Here is a 10958-nt window from a genome sequence, read left to right on the forward strand (position 1 = left end):
GGACTGTTTGTGTTATGAGTCACTAAAGTGGAAAGAGCACATAATGATGGGAAACAATGAAGCACAACAGACTTAAAGCTTTTAACACTATTCCTAGGAAAAAATTCCCTGAGGACTTTGGGCAGCTTCTATCTTTTGTAGCTGTTTCTGTCCTTTGGCAAGACAGGCCAAACTCTGCAGTGATTATTCATGCTGCTCTGTTCTGGATGATGTCAGGGGCTCCTACGTGCACTGGTAATATTTTCTACAGTGTTTTCCAGTGTGCTGGCTGTCTGGGGAACATTATTTTAGAGCTGGCAGCTGTGATAGTTCTAAGCACTGTGATATGTAAATGGATTCAAAATGTCTCCTTAATGTTGTAATATATACTGGTAGCCTGTTTATACCAGCAGCATTGTGTTGATATTACTGAGAAAGCTGAACTCAGCATAGTGTGTTTGGTTTTGACATTTGATCTTTTTAGCCAGTGAAAGGATTGGTTCTAGGACCAAAGACAGTATCATACCTGGATTCAGATGGAACTGCAGCTCTCCAACCCAAAGTACATTAAACTGTGTTTGAGGGTATTCATGATAATCTGAGAACAGAAAGTAAACTTGAATATCTGACAAGGCTTTACAGTCCTGGTTTTGTCTCAGACTGTGTGATCTTTGCATGAAAAGGCAGCTGGCTCTCAAGCAGGGCATCAGGAAGTCCCCAGGGACTGGGGAAATGCACTGAAACGTAGTTACACACATAGTGACTGTTTGTTTCTATATCCTGCCACTCATTCAGTGCAAAGATGCTGGAGTTTATTCAAGCCTCCAATACCAGTCCAAGGGGTTTGGCATGTGTTTCATTTCTGTGTTTGTGTGTAGCTAGGAGACCTCTCCTAGTCACTAGATGATTACTCCCATGAGGTGCACTGAAAAACCACAAACTGCTGGTGATTCACAGTAGAGGTTAGAAATGGACTCGAGCTCCAGATACAAGTAATACTCATCAGAAGCATATGCCAGAGGAGTTACTTTTCTAGGTTTTGCTACACTTGTTACCTGAGTTACTGGTTTACATTTGTTCCTAACGCATATTCCTGGCTGGATCTCTGTGTCACTTAATGTGCAAACCTGTCTGGCTTACTCTAGTTCTCATGCCAAACAGAAGGAAAGAAGGTGCAGTAGCCTGGGCTGAGTCAGGAGGACAAGTCTACAACACAATTCAATTTGGTGGCCCGTGTTAGCTGTGTCAGCCAGGTGAGAATAATAGAGGGGTTTGCTTCCTTCTGAGCATCTTGACAGAGCACAGATGATTCCATGTTCTTTGCATTGAACAACAGACAGCCAGTGCAATGGGTTACACCACAATGACCTAAAATTCATGAGCTTTTTCAAGTGATAGAGACTTTGTTTAGGCTCTATGTCTGTCCCAAGACAGCTTTGCTTGTTATTAGCTTTTGTGAATATCTAAAGGAGTTTCTTTCTGACTGTAACTATAATCTTAGCTAATATTTTGCTTTGTTACTCCCTTGTCTTTATTTGGGATCCAAAGTCACTCAAGCATCTGGCTCTTTGTGGGGGCAAACTCCATGTGCCAATAGGCTTGGGGTTGAAGGATCCACTGAGATGGAAAACTAAAAGAATGAGCATGGTAGTGTTATTTACACTGGTGAGAAAGAAAATACTTGAAAATAAGTTAGAGCTCAAACTAAGAAAACAGTTGACAATAAGTTAGACTTCAAGCTAAAGTTGTAGTCAGATATGCTTGAAGGTGGCAGAAGAGGGGAACTGAACAGCAGACACAATTATTGAGAAGTAGCTGAAGGGAAATCTGGTGATGAAACAGTATCATGATATAAAAAGGAAACTTGTAGCGGTCACCTTCAAGATGCAGGCATCTGGTGGAGAGGTAGATGTTTTACTAGCTCTGAAGGGCATTTGCTGTCAGGCTCTTAGGAGAGGCACTTGGAGATTCTTCATGGGAAGTAACTTCAGGGCATGTGAAATATGTCATGTCTTTGTCAGTCACACTGCTAAAATACACCCCTTAAACAAGGTTACATCACCTTTCTTGTAACATAGGCTTTGTGTGAAACAGATGAAGATAAACTGGAAACAATTTGATGCATCTAATTTATTTTTGTATCTTGATGAAGTAATGTTGTTTTCCATTTTCTTTAGTAGATGCAATGCTTAAACTTAGCTCTGAAGAGTTAGCAGTAGAAAGATGGGGCCTGATCAGTCGGAAGGCAACAGTCAAAGATCATACAGCAAACCACAGCACTGTAAGGCAGGCAGCCCAGGGGGCCAGTGTTTAACCTGGATGATCTGTTCATAAGCACACTGCTTATGCCTACATTCACTCTCTGTTCCCACACTGAACCAGCCAATGCCAGCCACATTACCTATTATAATGCTTCATTTGTAGAACACACATGTAACAAAATACTAGAGATCTGGCCAACACAGAAGATCATTCCAGAGATTAAGTCTTGCTCTTCAAAAGGGATTATTTCAAGTAAATGAAATTCTGAGTGGAGAATAACATTTGTGCAGGAATGTGCATGTAGTGTAGGAATGACAGTGCACAGAATACAGTTGATCCGAGGGCTTAGGTGGTTAGGTGGAGCACCTAACAAAATGTCTGGTTCTCTGGTATTGTGTTAGATAAAAGTTGGCATTGGTATTCTGGTATTCAATCTATTTTTCAAAAATGTGGGATTACAATTCTGTAATATTTAGAGTAAACTCCCTCCACCCCCCTAAAAAGCCAAACAGCCCAGAACACAACTCCCCTTCTTCCAAGCAAAACAACCCTTTCAGTGTTTATAGAGTTTTACTAATGCAGTGTAGGTGTGCTAAGCAGGAGTCCTTCCTTCTTTCATCTGTAGCCACAGACATAATAACTTCCCAAGTGTTACCCTGGGAACCCAACTAGCACAACTTTTAAGTTATACTTAACTGTCTTTGTAACCTGTAATTACCGTGAGAGGCAATAACAAATCTGTGTGTATTTGTATCATAGCAGTTCCCAAATTAGACACAAATAATCAAGATGCAAAAACAACACCCAGAGGTCTGCCTGATCCATATGCTTATTAGAATGGAATTTATATTATCCTCTTGCAACACAATCAGGGAACAAACAACACTAGATAAAGGCTCAGTCACACCTAGACCAGAAAGTCCTTTCTCCTGATCCCTCCCTTCTCTTTTTCTTTTAATTGAAGCAACAGGTTTAAGTAGGCAATACATATTGACAGAATTGTGTCCTTCATACCTTCAGTGTTAATGCAGTGTTGATTGTTTGTAGACAGCATCCTGAAAGAGGTGAGCAAGATCTGTGTAGATGGAGGAGAAAAATAGACAGAAGTGGGAGAAAAATCAGCTGGAGGGACCCCATATGCAAGGATGTTATTGCAAAGATAAGGTTGGGTCGGAGGGGAACTTACACTGAATATTCAAGTTAAGCACATCAAGCCTCAGTAATATGATAAGAAGATAATGACAGGAAAAAATCATGTTGGTGAGGTAGAAGAAAATAGTATATTGAATTGAGAGAGGGAGGAAAAAAAGAAAATTAGTATCAAACAATACTAAAGCAATAACAAAGCAATGGTAGAGTTGGCAATGATAGTGTCACTGGGAAGATAGAACAAATGGACCTACAGCATGTCCATAGACTACAGGCTGAAGCTCAATCACAGCAGTCAGAAGGGAAGAAAGGGAAGCTGGCACAATTATGTTTGTTTTTCCATCCACAGGACTCTGTGCAGCCCCAGCCAAGCAAAGTGTGCTCTCTTGGATTGCTGTGGTCAGCATGCAAGAAGCCAGGTCACAAATAGGGAATTACAGCTGAAGAAGTTGCTGGCAATTTAAAATACCACCTTCTATGCAGATATTTTAAGGGAGTGCAGGGGCCAAACAATGTGAAAATAAATTGAAAACCATTCTTGGCACTGCCTTACTTATTATTTGAAGCACATTTCTTCCAGTAAATACCCATGAGGCAGACACAGAGACACTGGGCTTGCACTAAGTGCAGTCCTTGTCCCAGCCCTTTATCCATCCTAAAGCTGGCAATAGTGCTCAGGAGCAGTGGTCCTGGACCAGAACCCCTTGGGATGGTGCTATACAAACCCTCCAAGTTGTGGGTGAATCCTCAGAAATATCCTATATGACATACAGGCTTAGGTCTCATTTTAAAAAGTGATACAGGCACTTAGCTGCTGTTTTCCCATTAATTAATTCCCTTTCCCTTTTTGGCAGATAACAGAAGGCTTTCCTGTTTGCTCAGTCTGATTGCTGCCTTCTTTAAATCACTGGTTTTGCAGGGATTTTCCTTGAAGGTATGAAGAATATAATTCTTCCATGGGCAGGATCAATGGCTTTGTTTTTAGGGTTTGGTTGTTCTGCCAAAAGCATGACTGTGTTTTCTGCTGTTCATACTACTTAAATTCCCCAGCTGGGACAAGTGCCTTTGATGTCAGTTGACCTACATATACAGAGAGCAATTGAGGGAATTTGTAACGTGTTTGGGTATGTTTGTATCTTCATGACTGTGAATGTACTGGGGTTTTTTCTATTGTCAATCTTTCTTCTTTTGAAATCACTTCAGCAGTCCCTGAAGTTTGTATAAGTTCAGAGAGGCTCCTGTCTGTTTTGAACTGAGGTCAGTGTGTGATTCTGAGGTTGAATAACTGATGATTGAGTTGGATGTTAGAGACATTTCTGAAGCTGTTGATTATAATAATAGCTCACTTGATATCAATTTTTTGCAGTCTGTTCATATGAAGATGTAGTTAGCCAAAATTAATGGTGATATATAAGTTACTTCATATTTTAAGATGTATTGAATTGTTAAAAAGATAAATTTCTAAGGAAGTAGAAGTAGTAGTGTCATTGAAACCGGCTACAATAGAGGACTGAAAGATAAATGTTTAGAGAATGATTATGTTCCTCCTCAATTATAATATGCGACTCAGCAGATTGTACACAATAATGCAATGTATATGTTTGGAAACACTCTTTTCAGCTGAGGGTGTTGTGGTGTGTGTGTGCTTTTGTATTAAGAACGTTTGACAAGAGATGGGGGTTAAAAAAACTGTCCCTGAGGGATTATGCAGCCATTAGGAGACAAATTAGCTCTCTGGCTGCATATCCCTATTTAAAGTCTCTAATGAACACTGCAGTACAGAATGGTTGTTACTTCTAGGACTGTAAGTATTTTTGATCTCTGAATAATATTTCCAAGTTGCCAGTGTTTTGTTTTTTTCCCTAAGAAACGTGAAAAGCAGGGGGAAATTATTTAACTGTTAGTGACAGACACTGGTTGAAGCGGGATAGCCAGGAATTAATTTTGAAAGACAGGTTCCTTAATACACAGAGAAATAACCACAGTGGCCTTGCCAAAAACAAAGCTAATGTGTCAGACTAATGCAATATTGGCACTGGCATTTTCTGACAAAATGCTGTTCCATGATACCCATTTTCCTGTGGCTCTCCCCTTTATGTCACTTCTGTTTAACCAGAAAAGGTGTATTAACATTATTTTCACCTTCTGGAGTGACCAGTTCATGTGTCCACACTGTTGCTTCCATGTTTGAAGTCGAATGTAGTTTTTCCAATATTTCTCCCTTTTTGTACTGCTGATCTTGTTTCACTCTAGCAATTACAGCCTGTGTCTCTCAGCCTGTGTTCTTGTCTCTTTTGTGTTTGCCAGCTTTTGCCACTGCTGTCTTTATGCACCTGGCTAAGCCTAAAACTTTTTTACCCCATGTCTGCCATCTCTGTCTATGCCTACAAAAATTACTTCTAGTAGCAGAGACAAATATCTCTTCGCAGATTCAAATCAACTGAGTGACCACATATTCTTGAAAGAAATATGTACATCTATTCACTTGCAGGGGTTAAGAAAACCATGCTGAAGTTACAGGAATAACTGCTCATATTGGGAATGGGGAGTGCTTGCTTTTTTCTGCAGCATTTAAAGCCAGTTGTCCATGCTGTTGAGTTGAAACAATCATCTCAAGTGATCCAACTGAAGATCTGCAAATACTTTTAAACTATATTTGTCCTTTGTTACAAGTGTAACACCTGGACTCTATAATGGAGTTTTCACTACCCGGCTGGGAGAAGCCTTGATTTCATGTTCTTGTGTTGGGTGTGGTAGGCCTGTTCGGGTTATCTGAGCATGATAATGAGTCAGCCTCAGAGCAGAGCTTGTGTCTCATTCTTCTAGCTTTTATTGCTTGTGTCAGACGTCATTTAGGGTTCTCCCAGCTCAGATACCTTTGAACTCTGAGCACGGCTTGCAGGAAGCAGGCTGGGCCCCACCTGCACACTGTAGGGATGGTGGTTTGCTGCGGATGAGCCCAGTTCTCAACGCGGGGCAGGGAGTGCCCGGCTTGCCGGGGCGGGGGCGTTCGAGGTGCGGGCCCTGTGCTGGGCACCTGGGACTCGGCTGCTGTGCTCTGCCCCGAGAGCCCAGCGCTGCCACAGCCGCGCTGCTCTGAGGAGCCCAAAGCCCGGGCTGCAAACAACCACCCGCTGGGGGGATGCGTACGAGCTCGCCTTCCCCGGAGGCACTGGGGGGTCGCATCTGCACGGTGGGCGGCCAGCGGGCAGGTGGAGAAGCGGGGCTGGGGCGTGAGGGCTGAGCCCCGACCGCTGCAGCCCAGGGTGCTGCCCCCGGCGTCGCCGCAACCTCGGAAGCTCTCTGGGCGTCCGGCAGGGCACGGGTGCGGAGGGAGAGGCTGTTCCTGCCCTACCCTTGCCCACCCCGTCCCCGTCCTGCGGCGGAGTTGGGCGCGGCCGGGTGAGTCAGCGCCATGCCGGGGGGGGCGCCGGGGCGGGCAGGGCCCGCCCGGCCTTACAAAACCCCGCCCGGGCTGCCGCGGGCCCCAGCTGCTGCCAGAGCCGCCCAAGTCGCCGCCAGAGCCGCCCAGCCCGCCCCAGCCAGGTGAGCCCTCGGCGGCAGCGCGGCCCCGGCAGCGCAGCAGGAACGGGGCAGGCGGCAGCGCCGCGGGGCCGGGCCGGGCTGCGGGCGGGGGTCGCGCTGCGGGAGCCGCTGCTGCGGCGGGAGCGAAGCGGGCTCGGAGCGGGGCGGTGGCTGCGGCGGCCGCCGCCCTCCCCGCGCCCGGCTCCTCTTCCTCCGGCCTTGCCCGCCTGTTACTTTTCTGTGCTCGGTTCCACGTTGGGACGATGGGGCCGCGGGCGAGGCAGCCCTCGGGAAGTTTCGTGCGCCTCGCAGCAACTCTGGGTGGTGTGGCGACAGTGCTCAGGAAAGAGGAACCGGTCCCAAACTTCGCCGAACTGCCCCAGACAGTAATTTCTTCTCGTCGTTAACGTACACAAAGGCTTGGCTGGGTTGACTATGGTACTGCAAGGTCGTTTCTCGGTGCGGAGACTTGCAGAGAAGCCGTGCCGGCCAGCCAGGCTCGCTGGAGGCAGTGTTCATTCAGTTTGAGCGAGGCTGGAATTGCTCTCGCAGGCACGGCGGAGCCCCGAGCCCGCCAGGGCCACCGGCTCCTTCCCTTCCCTTCCCTTCCCTTCCCTTCCCTTCCCTTCCCTTCCCTTCCCTTCCCTTCCCTTCCCTTCCCTTCCCTTCCCTTCCCTTCCCTTCCCTTCCCTTCCCGCGCAGGGTGCGGCTGCCGGAGCCGCAGCAGCCGCTGGCACGGGCAGCAGGAGAGCCCAGCGGGGCGGTGCCGGGTGGGCAGCGCTCCCCCGCGATGCGCCGCGGAGCCCCGTGCGCCTCCCTGCGCGCACGGCCAGGCTTGGGCGTGGCTCTGCCTCCCACCCTGCCCGGCCATGAGCAGAATTGCGGAGATCCTGCTGCTGCCTTTTGGATTGTGAGTCAACTCGGCCACCACTTCCCCCTTGAGTGAGGAGGGGAAGTAGTGCAGAGAAATGTTACCAGGTATTTTAACTGAACGAGAAGTGAAATAATTTCAGCATAGTCATGTAGAAGTGAGTTGTGTGCTTATACGTGGCAGCTTTACTTCTGTTTAACATTAGTTCTTATGTTCATATTCAAATGCTGTATCTACACAGCGGTGCAGACCCCGATGTACAGGTCAAGAGTGAAAGACTGGAACCAGTGTGGCCTGATTAATCCCTGTCTGTGCCTTCTGCCACTAGAGCTGGTTTTGATAAACAGCCCTAGTGGGTAGAGTTTCCATTGGCCAATATTTGATGAACCCCAAACCCAAAGAGGTTTTCTTGTTAAGTCTCAAAAGTGAAAATAACTTGAGTTTGAAGAAGCAAAAGTCCTTAATTTTGTATGTGCATGGTATCTTCCTGGAATGGAAGTTCCTGGGTTATTAGCAATGTCTGTGGAAGAAAATGGTTCAAGTATGTTTGTGGTAGTGCAGTTTAATGGATTTTTAAATGCTTTTCTTTAAAGAAGATTTTTTTTCTCCAAATAGTGGCTTTAAGTTATGTGCTAAACCTTATTGGGTGATTTGGGGGATGCAACCTGGCCTATTTGTACTCCTGCTTAGCACTGTATATTTATGAATGATTTTGAGACCTTGTTTCAACTACAGCAGATGCTGCAGGTCTTCCTCACTTTGCCTCATCTCTGTTAACAGGCTTGCCCTAGTTTGTGGACATAAATGTGCTCCAAGTGGAAGAGTTTCCATTCTCTCATTCCAAGGATGCCGTTTCCTTGGTTCAGACGTCTGGGAACACCCTTTGCTCATATCTCTGCCTAGTATAATAAATGGTTCTTAAAATGCTAATTCTGCTTATTGAGCAATGCAGTTGTTTGTGCATACCTGAAACTTTTCCATGTATCACAGGGGGATTTTCCATAATGTGTGTGAGCTGGCCCTGGAAATCAATATATGGGGCCGCTTTTAAACACACATTCTTCCGTTACCAAAGAGTTTCAGGGATAAGTTGGTGAATAGAGACTGGGCCATTATAATAACAGACCTGTAAACCAGTGCCTTCTGGGAGGGCTGAGGTCAAAACATGCCATCTGTTTTAGCAGAATAATATGATTCAGGATTGTGTAATGTGCATTTCGAAATTGGTTGTAGAAACTTGTCTTAAGGTATTGAAGTATTAGTTTACAGCTGGAAGGTAAAACTTGATTCCTTTCCAGTGTAAGTAAAAGCAGGCTAGTGCAAGTATTTTCTCTTTACGTGTTCAAAGCCATCCAGAACTTGTCAAAACTACATCAGATAAAATCAGTCCATCAGAGAACAGTGAGAGTCTGTTCTCAAATACGAGGGCTTTACAGAGCAGGGTGTGACAAGAGCTATATTTGTTCTCTGGGTAAAAAATCTTTCTTGCAAGGATTCTTGCAAGAACTCAATTTTTTTTTTTCTTTTGCCAGCTTGCTGTTAATGGGCAGTCAATTGCTATAGCATTGTTGTGTTCTGGTGATATGAACCTGGAGTTCCAGCTCTATGTGAGGGTGTGTTAGTTCTGTTCCTGGATTCTGATCAAGTGCTTTGTTCCAAGAAACCTGATTCAGTGTGGTTTTTAATTGATTTAAAAACAGTAGTCTTGCAAAAAACTGTTCCGTGATTTTGGGTTTTTTTTTTCATGTGAAAGGTTATGCTGCGTTTGCTTTGCTTCAGCTCTCACTTGGTGTTTTCTTTGTGACAAGAAAGACTGAAGGGCTTCAGCTGCTCCTCTTTGGTAATAGCTGAAATATTGTCAGAGTACAAAGGTCTCACAGACTCTTCATTTTATGAAGTGTAAACATTAGGAATTTCGTAACTCAGTAATATATATCAATCCTCTCTACCCAGCATGGTTTATAATGCCAACAGCAGGTAACAGCTTATTACAACTTCTGCAGCCTGTCTTTAAAGGCCTGGATTGGATTTTACCCCTGAAAAAACATTTATTCTCAAATATATCAGTGCATGACTGTCATTTTATTCTCGATCTTATTTTTCTTCCCCTGAAATCTTATTTTTTTGTTGAAATAAAGTTGCTTTTGTTACTTAAAACTAGATTGTTTCAGAAGATGGAAGTTTCTGTGTTCTCAGTGAGGAAATGTGAGATAACAGCAGTTACACTACAAATGTACTGTGATTTTGCTGCTGTGTTTTATTCTTGTAGCACTAGCTATTTTTGCCAAAAGATTTCTTTGCTTTTCTCCTTACAGGAGCTAAAACAAACAAACAAAACAACAACAGGAACAAAACACTTTTTCCTAGAGTTGTAACCATATCACCATTATCAAGAAACTGTTTCAAACTTTTCTGGTTCTCCAAGCTCTTAATTGGTCGCTGAGTGGAGAGGAGATTGGTTTCTCTGGGCAGTTGGCCTGGGTGGCTGGTCCTGAGGAAACCCCATCCTATCAGAAGGGTGAATGATGGAGGATTAAAAGCCATCTGAAAGCCAGTTGAAAGGACATGGCCAGCATGGCTGCACAAAAGCTGGAAGTTGTCTGTGGGGCATGGAGCCAAGGAGCGGGCCTGGGGAGCCGGTGACAGTGTAGAATGAAGGGTGTGGCACCCAGCTGAAAACAAGGCAATTTTGGTATCGGGCTCACTTATCAGTTAGTGGAATGTCTCTGGTTTTGAGGTGCCCTTTCTCCTGTCCTCTCCTAAGTTAGCTCGTTTCCCTGTTTGATAATGTTCTCTGCAGCTGGACTGTAGAGTTCCTGGGAAAAAAGCTTTCATCTCAACAGCCATCCTGGATGACTGGGTAGCAGGGTTATGGTTTTGTAAAATGCTTGCAAGAAAAGAAATCATTCCACTGCATTTCCTGAGTACTTGAGGAATTGGGCATGTGATTTAAAAGGTAATAGTAATTGCTTTTCTTTGACTTTGAGCTGGACAAGCTATAATGTTTCTAAATAATTCTCCTGGTACTGAGTTATCAGCTTAGGCAGCTCTGTTTCTGAGGCAGAGATTTCTCAAATTCCTGTTTGAGTATTTAAAATGTAGAAGAAATGCTTGTTTAAGAAATTTTTATTGTACAATGGAATGAAGACCTCTTGTTGTTGCATTAATGATG

General features: G+C 44.6%; 1 protein-coding gene across 1 annotated transcript in view; it reads left to right on the forward strand.

Moving 5' to 3' along the window:
- Positions 1 to 10958, forward strand: part of ICE2 (interactor of little elongation complex ELL subunit 2) — a 43443-nt gene that overhangs the window by 28658 nt on the left and 3827 nt on the right. The gene's annotated exons all lie outside the window — the stretch shown is intronic.

This window comes from Vidua macroura, chromosome 12 (assembly GCF_024509145.1).
Source record: "Vidua macroura isolate BioBank_ID:100142 chromosome 12, ASM2450914v1, whole genome shotgun sequence".
Classification (NCBI taxonomy): domain Eukaryota; kingdom Metazoa; phylum Chordata; class Aves; order Passeriformes; family Viduidae; genus Vidua; species Vidua macroura.